General features: G+C 34.5%; 1 long non-coding RNA gene and 1 pseudogene across 2 annotated transcripts; one reads left to right on the top strand and one right to left on the bottom strand.

The window, feature by feature from the left end:
• Positions 1-1,042: 1,042 nt before the first annotated feature.
• On the bottom strand, positions 1,043-6,913 carry LOC103339159 (aspartic proteinase Asp1-like; annotated as a pseudogene). The gene is made up of 10 exons (XR_016122697.1): positions 6,504-6,913; positions 5,606-5,722; positions 5,287-5,513; positions 4,878-5,104; positions 4,624-4,766; positions 4,352-4,546; positions 4,166-4,238; positions 3,879-4,066; positions 1,797-1,919; positions 1,043-1,713 (listed from the first exon to the last, which is right to left on the bottom strand). The product of XR_016122697.1 is annotated as an aspartic proteinase Asp1-like (transcript).
• On the top strand, positions 1,913-3,544 carry LOC148914943 (uncharacterized). Its single transcript, XR_016122698.1, has 2 exons — positions 1,913-3,102; positions 3,252-3,544. It is a non-coding gene; the product is annotated as an uncharacterized LOC148914943 (long non-coding RNA).
• Positions 6,914-14,625: the final 7,712 nt, after the last annotated feature.

Genomic DNA, 14,625 nt, shown 5'->3' on the forward strand with positions numbered 1-14,625 from the left:
AGGTCTTCACAAAGAACACCTCTCAACTTATCAATATCCCACCAACCATTCTTAGAGAAACTTGAAACAGAAGAATTGCTATCATGGATGGCGAGAACTCCAGCCTGCTGCATTAAAGGGGCATCAGTAACCCAATTATCCTCCCAAAATTTTACACTATCTCCCCGACCTATTCTCCAACACATCCCTTGCATAAGCAATTGAATACCATGTATAATACTCCTCCAAGTAGTGGAGCAAACCTGCCTTGCTCCAAGAGAATTATCAAAAATAGAAGCCCTTTAAGATACTTAGCCTCATAAATTTTTGCCCATAAACCATTGTCCTTAGAATGCAATCTCCACCCAATCTTAGCAAGTAGAGCCTGATTCATACTAGCAGTCTTTTTAAACCCCAAACCTCCTTTACCTTTAGGCCTGCAAGCCAAATCCCATTGACAAAGATGGATCTTATATTTCTTCTCACTGCTGCCCCAGAAAAAATTACGGTTGAGCTGATCTAAATCATTACAAACACTAACAGGAAGTTTAGTAGTTTGCATAGCATAAATAGGTTTAGAAGCTGTAACCGCTTGAATTAAAGTAGCTCTTCCAGCTAAAGATAGGAGCTTACTCTTCCAAGCTGCCAGATGTTTATGCACCTTATCAACTAAAGAACTATAAGTGCGCTTTCCGATTCTAGAATGCAAAAGAGGCATTCGTAGATACTTACCAAGGTCATTAGTAAGAGGAGAGCCACAAATCAAACTTATCTCCTTAGCAACCTCATTACAAGTGTTAGGAATCACTTTCTGTAATTTAACTTAACATCACTATGTTATTTGTGTTTGGACAACAAAATATCCCAAACTTGATCGTGTTTATTTGTTTGACTTTATCTTCTAATTAAAAACAGAGAGATTGATCATTCCAATATTTCGTGCGCATTGTTGCCAGTTGAATGCATCATTCCAATATGCGTAGCTTCCTCCAAGCCTGTTCTCATGGCAATACTCAGAGCAGGCTACATCTAATAAGAGGCAGAATTATGTTGTGAAAATTCGTTTTGGCTATGATAACACTCTGATTTTTTATTATTAAAATTTTAAATATTTGATGTTGAAAGAAAATTACAAAAACACGCCGGTGGGGAGCCATACCGCTTAGGAACAACACCAAACGAAAGCCAAAGAATTATTTAGGGCTCCCTACTACTGATGTAGATTCAGAGATGGATCAAGGACGGTATGTCTTATCTGGTATTGGGAGATGCTCGCATTTGCCACCTTGTAACATTTTTCCTGCTGAGGTAACATTTTATCTTCCAAATATGACAGAATGGTTCAGGCCTTGGGAAGCTTATTGCATTCGCAGGAGCTCATACAGTTCGCATGTTTTCGTTGTCATTTTCCAACATCGTGTAATGTCCATAAAAAGAAAGTAAAAGATGAGACTTTATCCACCAAAAAAACAAAGAGTGGGAAGATTTTTCTTATGTTAGTATTTTTACCTCCTATGGTATTCAGATTTGCCAGTCCTACTTCCATGCCATTGAAAATCCCCAAGCATGCATTGCAGCTGACCATTCCTGATGTTTGTAAAGCTCAGTGCAAGGTCTTGAAGTAGTTCTTTGCATCGCGAACAAATTTGAACGGTTTGTTGCCTTTCCAACAGATTGGGAGGGATTGATCCTCAGTTGCATCCTTTAGAGGCTTTCCATTTAAATCATTTACCACTGATAACATGAGTTGGTGATGGTTAGTTTTCTACAAAATTATTATCAATTAACCATACAAGAATGCTCTCTATTGTTCTCACCTGGTAAGCTTGGGAATTGAAGTGTAGGAGATCTCACTATCAAATACCACCATGTGAAGGCCCTTGACACTAGTAGGCTTGCTACCAAAGCCAAGTTCTGCTGGTCCAGATGAGTAGTGTTTCCTGAGAATAAAATCAAGGCATTATCTCTATGAAACTGGGAAAGAGGAAAAATACATATATATATTATGGAAATGTGATCCGTTTTTTGGGTATGGTTCAGGACTTGAAGTTCTTTTTCTCCTAGTCAGAGAACTTGAAGTTACTTGTCATAAGTTTAGCCAAGTTACTGAACTTTTATGGTTAACCAGAGTGCAATTTCAGCTCGGCTTAACCTGGTAGAGCTCCTGTGCCAGCCCTCATATTCCACCAAACACCTATAAAAGAGACCTCAAAACCTCCTCCCACCCTTTTACCCTAGTTACTTCTCCATCCTTACTTTTCACAGTAACCCTAGAGAGAAGAGTAAGCACAAGCTGAGAAGAGGTAATTTTTCATTACAGAGAAGTTTTGTGCAAGTGTGAAGGTATGAATCTAGAAACCCTTGTAGTATTGTCGGTTGGGAAATAATTAGGATTCTTTCTGAAATTGTTAACAACAGTTCTGGAAAAGTATTTATGTTTGATTGTTAATTCAGTAGAAGGGGCATCACAATTTTTTTAGTAAGAGGTCATTGCCGAAAGATTTTGTTTAAAAGTTTTGAAAAGGCCATATAACATCTTTGTGTTTCTTAAAATCATGCACTTATATGATGATATGAGTGCACTTTTATAGGTTAAACTTACTCTGTGAAAGGTGTGTGAGCTTTGGACACTCAAGGTAAATAACTAGACTCGTTGTCTGGGATAGCAAGGAGACTTGTAAGTTTTGTGTTATGTTAATGACCGGTTATCACTAAGTTGCATGCTGCTTATGTACAGATTTGGAAAATTTGTTTGTGTTTTCTGAATTGTGTTTTTAAGGCTGCTCCAAGTAGTGATTAAATTAAGAGCATGACATCATAGTAAAATGCATAGTTTTTGTTAGACAAAGGATGTTTTACAGGATTTCTTGTTGATAGAAAGTAGTAAATGCTTCGCCGTAATAGGGAATTCTCGGAAATGACTTTAGAATTTGTTAAAATGGTTTCAGGACCTACGGAAATGCCTATGGTAGAAAAATACAAAGAAAGGTAAAAGGAACGGTTCATGGTGGAAGGACCATGCCAAAATTTTAAAGGTTTAAAGGAATGTATACTTGTCCAAGAGGTTAACAGAATTGTCTTCCATGAGGCGAGTACCAAGGATTTGAGCAAGAAAAGGAAAGGGTAAAGAATAAAAGGATTTTGATTTCTTCTTCTTTTAAATTGAGGCGTACATGTCATATAGCAGACATACTGCTTAAAGCCTTTAACTGAAGTCTTTGTTTATTTTGTCTATTTGTTAGTTACTGAGTTAAGCTCGTTAAATGTTTCAGTGTGAGTCTCAGGTGAGAATGAGGGGTAGGCCGGAGCAACTGGCATTGGACAAAACCAGGGTCGGAATGGGATCGGGTGTTTTCATGTTTCATAGTGCCCGGTTTGTCTTGATTTCTACAACAGGGTCCCGTGGAGAGTCTAGTTTAGGAGATTATTATTAGTTTGAATTGGTTTCTTCTTGAATTTGATACTTAAGACATTAATCTTATGTTGTATTTTCTGTATTATGATCTCACAATTGAATAAACTGTTTAATGCATTATTCTTTTTACTCTGTGTAGTTGTGGTTTTATCTGAAATACATTTAAGAAGTCACACCAAACTAAATAAAACACAAGAATAATAAATGCAGAAGACAACAAAAGCACTGTTTTTTGTTTACTTTTTGGATCACAGTTAGATCACACTATTTTTTGGATCATAGTCAACGAAAACACTGTTCTTTGTTTATTTCAATAGCCATTTAATTATCATTATGACTATTTCATGATTGCATTGGGGACACCTCTTTAGAAGCAGGGATCCGTACTGAAGTAGATATGTCCTCTTTAGAGGCAGGGAAACACTAGTCCATGAATTTATTGATAAAAAAGTACTTATTGAGTATTGGGATATACAGTACTTACATTTGCCACCTTGTAAGTTCTGCAATAGACAAAAAGAACTTTTTTCTTTTTTCCTGCTTAAGTGACATTTTATCTTGCAATTATGGCAATGGTTCAGGACTTGGAAAGCGTATTGCAATTTGCAGGAGCCCATCCAATTCGCTGGTTCTCATTGTCATATATCAACATTTTATCTTGCAAAGTGATATCTGTATATAGAAAGGAAGTAAAAGATCAAATTCTATCTCAGAAAAGAAATTATAAATAAAAAAGAATCAGAACGTTTTTGTTCTGTTAGTATGAGTTACCTCCAATGATATTCAGATTTCCTCGTCCTACTTCAGTGCCATTTAGAATCCCCAAGCACACATTGCCATGTTTCTGACAATGATGATCTTGTTAGGTATGTTTTTCAAGTGTCCTATTCTCTCTAATACTCACAGAAGGGGGTAAATGAATGAAGAGAAAGAATGAGAGAAAATAGGGGCACTCACTGTAACTATAAGATAAGTTTCAGGTGATAATTGCAGCTGAACATTCTTGGCATTAGTAAAGCTCAGTGCTAAGGGCTTAAAATAGTTCTTTGCGTCACGAACAAATTTGAATGGTTTTCTGCCTTTCCAGCAGATTGGGAGGGATTGATCCTCAGTTGCATCCTTTAGAGGCTTTCCTTTTAAATCATTTCTCACCTGATTGATGGTTAGTTTTCTATAAAAGATAGTAATAATTATCAAAAGTAGAATGCTCTCTGTCGTTTCCTTCTCACCAGAGTAACTATTGCCTGATAAGCTTGGGAATTGAAGTAAGTGTAGGAGCTCCCACTGTCAAAAATCATGTTAAGTCCCTTTACACTGGTAGCCTTTCCATCAAACACAAGTTCTGCTGGTCCAGATGAGTAGCATTTTCCGAAAATAAAAAACATCAAGTTATTATCTCTATGGAAATGCCATGGATTATATACAGACTATAAATAATGCTTCATCAGAAGGTGAACAGGACAAATATAGACTACTCACCCCATGGAATTGGAAGGCATTGATGTCCATATGACTCCTAATGAAGGGACAAGATCATCCCCAAAGAAAAGAAATCCTCCACCTTGCCCACTTAGAGAATGGCCGACAACATTTCTTGTTAGACCTAGGTGACTTAGTTGTGACAGAATACTGACTTTTCCATTACCAAGGCCAATGACTCCGGCTGTGGCAGGTGTGACTGGACCAAAATACTTTTGATCATATCCACACCTGCACACAGCACGAACAGAAAACATAACACGATTAACTCGAACTTAGAAGGTGAACAGGTAGTTTAGTTCCAAGACATTAATTCAACATGGTATAAGTTTTAACGTTCAAGCTTGATGGTTTACATAATTTTAGCTGATGCGTGTACGTTTCTACATCAAACCACCTGATGGAATACCCACCCAAAGGCCAAATGGGGACTGAGGAGAGAGCCATTGGTGAATTTCAGGGGAAAGCAATCCTTGACCAGCACACCAAGAGATGATCCATGATCAGCATATTTGACCTCATAGTCACATTGGTCATCTGTGGCCTCACATGGGTGGCTTGCTGGTGAGTGGAATGCGGTGCAAAGAGGGTCTTTGCACTGCAGAAGATTATTGTTGGGTCTATAAAGATGCTCGCGAGGCTGCAAATAAACATGCACAGGTGATGGACACAAGCACCGTGCGAGACCATGACCATTAGAGTATTAGTCCCACTATCAAGAGAAAACTTTACCTTGGTGCAACCCCTACAAGGAGCATCACACTGGACCCAAGTAAGGTCACTGCCAGAGTCAATATCAAGTTCGAAAATCTTGGCGGGCGGCCTATGTTGAGGGACACAGAGTAGTACCTGCAGAGTAAAAGTAATACCATAAAATCTTCTGCAATGTCATTCTTCACTCAAAAGGGAGAAAAGATAAAAATTGGACAGCCAAAATGAGAAGACAGAACACCAAGTCCTAGTATCCATCAAATCTTAGACATAAAAAGAATACACATATTTAGAGAGAATTAAGCTAAAAGAAAAGCATCAACCTTTATACATATAATAAATAAACAGACCAAAATTGAACAACTTCAATTCTTTCATTATGTTCAAGTACTATGGAGATTGAGGAAAACCAAATACATAAAGAAAATGTACTAGTGCAGGAAATTAACTATGACAATTGAAGATGAAACAAATTCAATAAAGAAAAGAACAGAAGAAAAGGGTCGATTGAATTTGTTGAATATGCATGCATCACTAACAATCAAATTAGGTAAAGTATTCAAAAGATAAGTAGAAACGGAGCTTTCACTAAACGAATTAATGCCAGATAAAAAGAAAAATCGAAGTGCTCAACAAACCAAGAACACCCAAACTACCAAAAATCTGAATGAAATTAAAGAAACAAACCCAAGAACACAGAGAGAATTGGAAAGCCTTGCATCAAAGTAAAGAGGAAAGCAAAGCAGTTAGACATGAAATCGTGGGTCCATAATCTGTTGACCCACGAACAGCACATAGAAATGCAACAAAGAAAGAAAAAGAAAAAACCCAAAAAAAGAATTGATAATGGCATCAATAAAAGGAGAGTTTCAAAGCCAAACAGCAATAATCCAATTAAAGTAACAAAAGAAAAACATACCCAAGAGGATAAACATGCCTTGAAGGGGAAAAACAGCCGAAGAAGCCAAGTGAACCAATAGGGAGGATGACTTTCGATTGGTGCAGGGCTGATTGGCTGCGGAGAAATAGAAGAGAAAGCTTGCAGACAAACCCAGAGTGACACGGACGATCAATGCTTTTGTATGCCTTCTACCACCATCACCACCCAGAGCCATTTCTCTTAGTGAGACTACTTTCTTGTACTATTGTCTTCCTTGTAACCAAGAAATAACTTTTATTTTTGGTTTAATCAAAGAAGAAGGGATGGAGCAGAAGTCTACTGGCGTGTCAGCTCTCCGGCTGTGGCATGCATTTGACAGACTCCACGTGGTTAGGAGGCCAGAGGAGGGGCAGGGCAATTATTATTTGCGAAATTTAGGAAAAAACTCAAAAGAAGCAGCCAGCTCTCAAAAACACCCAAAATATTTCCAAAATGGCAGAAAAACTCTTATCTTAAGCACTAAAGACATGCATATCCTTAGCCTCTCTCTCCTCCGTCAAAACCAAAGCAACATGTGAAGCCTTGTCCTTTTTCCAGCAGCAGCACCACCAACAGTATATCAGAACATATTTTTAAGAGCTTTTGTTTGTTTGTACATTTGAATATGAAATAATCATGTGAATCCGTTGGCTTGTATAGAGTGAGCATGTGAAGTTCATATGAAACTTCAGAGAGTAAGAGAGATAGAAAGTTTCAGATAGAGAAGAACTCTTCTTCTCATCCTTAGCTTCTTCTTTTCTTTTCATCCTTAGCCATGGTAGAGGTCGGTGTAATTTGTGTATATAGTTTGTAACTCCGAAGAAAGAAGTATATAACACTAGAGAAGAAAAAATCTCAGTACTTCCTCCTTCAATCAATAAAACTCTCTTTGTTCATATACTTTCTCTTTTCCATTTATTGTATTTACATACTCCGACCACTGTTAATACCGTCTATCTCTCCAACACTATTTATACCGGGTGATAACAGTAGTTCCAGCAACATAAGCAATTAAGTAAGTCTTTTTCTCTTTTATTTTTGGTTTTCTTAGTAGACTTCTTGTCCAAAATAGGGAAACACTGTTTATAATTATGTTATTATCTTGCTAAACTGACGATCAGTACTGTGTTTGAGCACTTGGTCATGTTTGATATTTGCCATAACAATAATTGGATGTCTGTCAGGGAACCTCTGAGTTCAGAGGACCTCTGAGTTCTGCTCCATAGCCCTTAAGTTGGCGTCTTTGCAGTTCCATGTTCTAGTTCCATGTTCTAGGCATGGTGTCTGGTTGTTAGTTCCATGTTCTAGTTCCATGTTCAAGCATGGAAAACTAAAAATCCAATAGAACATCAAGTAGCAAAAGAAATGTTTAATATAGATGCTTTTGTTAAATTAATTAAATATGAATTTTTAGACCATAATAGATTAGATGGTAGAAATGAACAAGAACAAATTAGAGCCATAAGAAATTTAGAACAATTACAAATTTGTGATTTGCAATATATTAGTGAATATACTTCAGACTTTTTCAAGTATTTAGGTAGAACATGTAGGATTGATGACCTTAATTTGTTAGATACTTATATGACAAAAATTAAAGGACCAATAGGAGAAAGAATTTGGAATGAATGGCAGAAGCACCCTAGGAAATTAGATGTATCCATAGGTGCAAGAATACAACATGTATATGATATATTACGGTCAAAATGTAGTCAAATAAAAGCAAAAAGACAAATTAGAAAACAGTTTTACATGAGTTGTAAAAATATAGATTTACCAAAACAATATGGATGTCATAGGAAATTTAGGCAAAAGAAGCCATATAGAAAAAGCTATAGAAAATATAAACCTTATAAACAACAAAATAAAAATTTTAGAATACAACCTTCCAAAACTTTTAGAAGAAGAAAATATATCCCTAAGCAATTTAGGAAAAGAACAAATAAACCATGGATTATAAAGTATAAAGTACCTAATAAAAGTACATGTAAATGTTATCTTTGTGGTGAAGTAGGACATATTAGACCTAAGTGTCCCAAATTAGGAAAATAACCTAGAGAGAAATTACAATTAATTGAGCAATTTCAATTAGAAGATGATGAGGACTTAGAATCAATCTATAGTATAGATGACAATTTAAGTGATAATGAAAGTATTTATAGTGTTAATGCCTTAGATTCAGAATCAGAATTAGATTACTCTAGTAATTCCGATAGTGAATTAGATGAACATATGTGTATGTTTGAAGAACAAACAGAGCATGAAGAATTTAAATATGTTAATCTAGGATGGCCTCAAGAATGTAATCAATGTAAGAAAGTAGTAGTAGAAAAATATTACACTAAGACAATAGTTTATTGTAAACCTTGTTTCAATAATAGATCAATAGAAATAAATATAGTTGAAATAGATAGTCAAAAGAATAATTGCCCTAGTATAGAAAAACAGAAGACTAGTTCATTAATAACAATTAATTGTGAGTTAGAATTATCAAAAGAAAATAAAATTCAAACAACAGCCATGATAGATACAGGAAGCACAAAAAATGTAATAAAAGAAGAGTTAGTGCCAGAACAATATAGGCAAAAATTAGTTAGACCAGTAAGAATCATACAGTTTGATACAAGACCTGTATACTTAACACATTGTATTAATAATATACCAATTAGGATAGAAAGACAGCAGTTTAATTTACCCTTAACCTTTATATCCCCAGTAGGATCATATCCCTTTATCTTAGGATTAAATTTCTTAAAAAGTTTACAAGGAGGATTTTTATATACACCTCCAGACATTACATTTTTTAAGAAAAGTATAACCACAACTGATCAAAGTAATATATTAGAATCTTACAATAGTATTAACATAGAAGAACAAAATTTTAAATATAATACGGAAGAATTAGTAGAAATAAGTAAAGAAAAAATAGATGAAGAATATAATTTAGAATATGATGACATAATATTTGATCATGAGTATCCACTTATAGGAAACCTAGAACCTTTAGAAATTATGCAAATAGATAGACCAAAAAATTTAGAAGAATTGTTACAATTAGCTGAACAAACTAGAATTATAGGAGAAGATCCCCAATTACATTGGAATAAGAATAAGATATTAGTAAAATTAGACATTATCAATCCAGACTTAACAATTAAAACAGCAGATATGCCTTGTAACTTGTTAGATAAGCAAGAATTTGAACAATAAATAAAAGAACTTTTAAACATAAAAGTAATTAGACCTTCAAAATCTAGACGTAGATCAGCAGCCTTTGTAGTTAGAAAACATTCAGAACTTAAGAGAGGTAAAGCTAGAATAGTATATAATTATAGGAGATTAAATGATAATACTTACGAAGATAGTTATAAATACCAAATAAAGATGAGCTTATGAATAAAATTCAAGAAAGTAAATATTTTAGTAAGTTTGATTGTAAATCAGGATTTTGGCAAATTAGATTAGCAGAAGAATCAATCCATTGGACAACATTTACGTCTGTCCAGAAGGACATTTTGAATGGCTTGTAATGCCATTTGGATTAAAAAATGCACCATCGATCTTTCAAAGAAAGATGGATCAAATCTTTAAGAAGTATGATAATTTTTGTAGTATATATGTAGATGATATATTAGTTCACAGTAAAAATAAAAATGAACATAGAAAACACTTAGAAATTATTTTGAAAGAATTTATTGATAATGGTATAGTTATAAGTAGAAATAAAGTAGAGCTTGAAAAACAAGATATAGAATTCTTAGGTATGTATATTAAGTCAGGAACCATACAATTACAAGAACATATAACTAAAAAAGTATTAGAATTTCCAGATAAGTTAGAGGATAAAAAGCAATTACAAGCATTCTTAGGTTTATTAAATTATGCTAGAAGTTTTATCCCTGATTTAGGAAGGAAAATTGCAGCTTTGCATAGCAAAACTAGTAAAACAGGGCAAAAATATTTTAATAGTGAAGATATTAAGTTAGTTCAAAGCATAAAACAAGATATAACTCAACTTAAACCATTAGCATTACCATTAGATAATAATTACAAAATAGTTGAAACAGACGCATCATCGATAGGATGGGCAGGAATTTTATATCAAAAGAAACATAAAGAAGAACCAAAATCAGAAGAAAAAGTTTGTAGATATGCATTAGGAAAATTTAATGATGTACAGGCTAGACTTCCAGCTACTGACTTAGAAATATTAGGAGTCATTAATTCTCTTGAAGCATTTTCATTATTTTTACATAATGAAATATTTACTATTCGAACAGATTGTCAAAATATTGTTTCTCACTATAACAAAATTACTACTAATAAACAAGCAACCCGAAGATGGGTGAATTTTGTTGATTCTATTACAGGAAATGGATTTAAGCCGATATTTGAGCATATTAAAGGTATGGATAATACTTTAGCAGATATCTTATCTCGTATTATTCATTAAACAGGTATGCAGTATTTTGGACCATCATCATCTGGCAGCAAAAATAATGGTATACCATCACCTGGTGGTAATCCATTAAGCATAAGTAATCAAGCACGATCAGTAGTAAATACTTATTTTTATAATGGAATATCAGTACAAGAAGTTAGAAATCCTTCTTTAAAGTATCGTACTCAAGCATCATTAGCAGAAAAACAAAAAGTTCTTTTAGATAACTTTTGGAATATTAGAACAAATACTGAAAGCATGAGAAAAGGGCATGAAAAGCTTATTAGAGCCATTGAGCAAGAGTTTTTAGCATATAATTACGATTATAAAATAGCAAAACAACACCTTTCTTTTTTGCAGGAAAAATATACAGAGCACAAAGGGGAATATGATACAATAGTTAGGCATTTTAGAACTATTAATTTAAGATGTCAAATTCTACAAGAAGAGGCTAATAAGCCCACCGTAATTGAGCATAATTTACAAGAAAAAGAGGCTAATAAGCCCAACTTACTTGAGATAATAGTGAATTTTCTCTTGAGCAAAAATCTAAAAATCCCTATTTTCTTCAAACTCTAGCTAGAGAAAGGTATAAGTTTTTACCGGTAGATGTTAAGAGTCACATAATTGAATTAGAATATGAGCAAAATACATCTCTTCAACTGTACATTCAATCTTTTCTTTTCAATTTAAAAAGTAATCCACATCCTGGCATCACCATTATTACCAAAACCTGTTCCCATTACACTATTTACTTAGCAAGGATTAACATGATTGAATATAGAGAATTGCATTTAGAGCATAAACAAAAAACAATCATAATTACTCCAGCATTTTTAGCAAAATTTGGTTATCTAGATCAACTTTATGTTGAAAGTAGTAAGCATTTAGATTCATTCCCCGAAAAATTTAGAGAAATTATAAGTTTTTATCTACCTCTCTGGAAAAATGTAAAATTAGATTTCACTAGTAGACCCCCAGAGTGGTTTAAAGATAGCATTTACCCAGATTTAGCACAACATAGGATTATTATTTCTTTTGATGAATTACTTAATCCGGGAGAATCAGCACAAACAGGAATGCCTACTAAGCAAGACATCCAACAATACAGAAGAGCAATAATAGCCGAGCAACAGTTATTTAATGATGATCGTCTGACCCTCCTATACCAGTCTAAATTTATCAAGGTGTATTCGAATCCACATCCAGGAGACCAGATGATATATATGAATACAGGATCAAGACTACAGAGCAAAAGTTTTTGATGAAATCTACAATCGGATAGCGTAAGCAGCAGAAGATAATAACAACTCATACTGGAATAGCTTAGGAGAAGAAGAGCTACACAACATAGATAACATGATGGATGCATGAAGACCACGTGAAGAATCCATCCAGCAGAATAGTTGCCAAACTGTTTGGCTCCATACGGCCAGATACAAAGCAACATATGAAAAGAAGAAACATTTTGGTTTCATCCGGCTAGCAGAAGCAGAAGGATTCCCTAGGCAATCTAGATATGAATAAGGGCATTATTGTCCAACCACTTTTATTTTGTCCTTCTTTATAAATATTGTACTCGTTTTGGGTTTATTTATAAGTCTCCCTTATTATTTTTTAAGGCCATCTCCAACCAGGACTTAAATCCAAAATATTGTTCAAATACTCTCCTGACCCAAGAAAATGAAGAATCCAAAATTTGGGAAAACTCAAATTTAGACCTAAATATAGATCCAAGTATTGCCTAGACCTAACACTATTCAATGGAGCCCACTACACCTAAAATAGCCCCATGTGCACAGAATTTGACGTGAGCCCCAGCTGACCTGCTGTCTGTTCAAGTTTGTATGCTTGTCCCGCCACTTGTCAAGCTGCTGCTATTGATGTTTGGTTTTTTTAAATTTTTTAAATTATATATATATTATAAATGTAACTTAAATCAATAACCTAGATTAAATCTAAACTATTTTAATGGTAAAAAAAGAAAGATCCTGAAACTTAAATCCAATAGTCAAATTATATTTGTGGAATTTTCAAATTTTTTAAGTCAAATTGTTCAAAAAATTTAATTATGAAGTTATTTAAAAAGATTGAATGAAGAAAAGTTATTCATTAAAAAAAAAAAATTTGACTTAAACTATTCTTAAATAATTTAATAAAGTTGTGGATTTAAAATTTGAGTCTAGAGGGTTGGGAGAAAAAACGATTTGAGTCCGGGCAAAACCCAAATAGTTACTTTTTGAAGAGGGAAAATTTGAATTTAGCTCCTCATGGGTTGAAGAAGACCTAAGTAAAATTGTAGCAATAGTGGAATAAGCCTAAACTTTACTTTTCGTCCCTCACATTACTAAATTGTTACTATGGTACTTTAATTATCTCTTTAATTTTAAAAACTCTCTCTCTCTCTCTCTCTCCTCCTTTTTTTTGCTGCTCAAGCGAAGGAAATTTAGAATTTTACAGAGAAAATGGTGTGGGCAACAAAAAGAGAAATTGACTTTGATGGCGTTATAACCCATTTGGAGAAAAATAGAGCCGTAGTCAAACAGAGCAGTAGTCATTTGGAGAAAAATTGATGGCGTTTTCAAAGCAGTAGTCAAACAACCATTATTGCCTTATATTTTTGATGGTGGGTTGCCTCGTAATGTTTGACAGAGAGTGAGAGAGCGCGAGACAATCAAGCCCCACCCGACCAGCAGCTCGTCGAGGTCGAAAGCCAGATCTATGGGCTCGAGGTTTGTAGTGAGGGTGGTGTCGGATTCACTATGATGGTTTGGGTGGTTTGACAGTGATGGGAATGAGAGAGAGTAGATGGTGGTTTTGGCGACTGGTGTTGTGCTTTGGGTAGCTTTGTTGATGGTTAGGGTATGGGAGGAGGCAGTCGAGCTAGGGTGGAGATATGAGGGTGGAGATATGAAGAGAATGAGTGAGATAATTTTCATTTGATTGATTGATTTTGATGAATTTTTCAATTTGCCCTTAATTTTGACAGAAAATTTAACTTAGTTGACGGAAAGACCAATGATGCGATGTGAAATCTAATTGAAACACCACGGTTACAATTTAGCAATGTGAGTAGGGGTGGCAATTTCGGACACGACCCAATACACGTACGATAAAAAAACAGGTCAATTTTGGGTCAACCCATTTAATAAACGGGTGGGTTTCGGGTCAATCTGCTAACCCACTATAATACCTGTCTAATCCATTTATTAAACAGGTCGTGTCAACCCGTGTACAACCCACTAACCCGCTAAAAAAAAAGAGAGAAATGGAGACTTCAACACACACACAAGGGGTTTCAAACCCCTACCACCCTCATTTCTCTTAAGTGCCTTATTCACCATGCTAAATACAACTTTGTGATTTTATGGTATGCCTTTTGATATTTATAATATTTCTTTTTCTTTTGAGCTTTCCTTTCTTTTCCATCTTTTTTTTCCCCTTTCTTTTCATTCTTTCTTCTTTCTCCTCTTTTTTTTTTCTTTCTTTTCACTCTCTTTAGTTTTCTCTGATCTCTATTTTTTCTTTCTTTCTTTCCTTCAATCTTCTCTCTCTCTCTCTCTCTCTCTCTCTCTCTCTCTATATATATATATATATTTTTTTTCCCTTTCTTTTCCTTCTCTCTTCTCTCCTCTCTCTATCTTTTTTTCTTTCTTTTCCTTATATTTTCTCTACTCTCTC

Source organism: Prunus mume, linkage group LG8 (assembly GCF_029339155.1).
Source record: "Prunus mume cultivar Tortuosa linkage group LG8, ASM2933915v1, whole genome shotgun sequence".
Lineage (NCBI taxonomy): Eukaryota > Viridiplantae > Streptophyta > Magnoliopsida > Rosales > Rosaceae > Prunus > Prunus mume.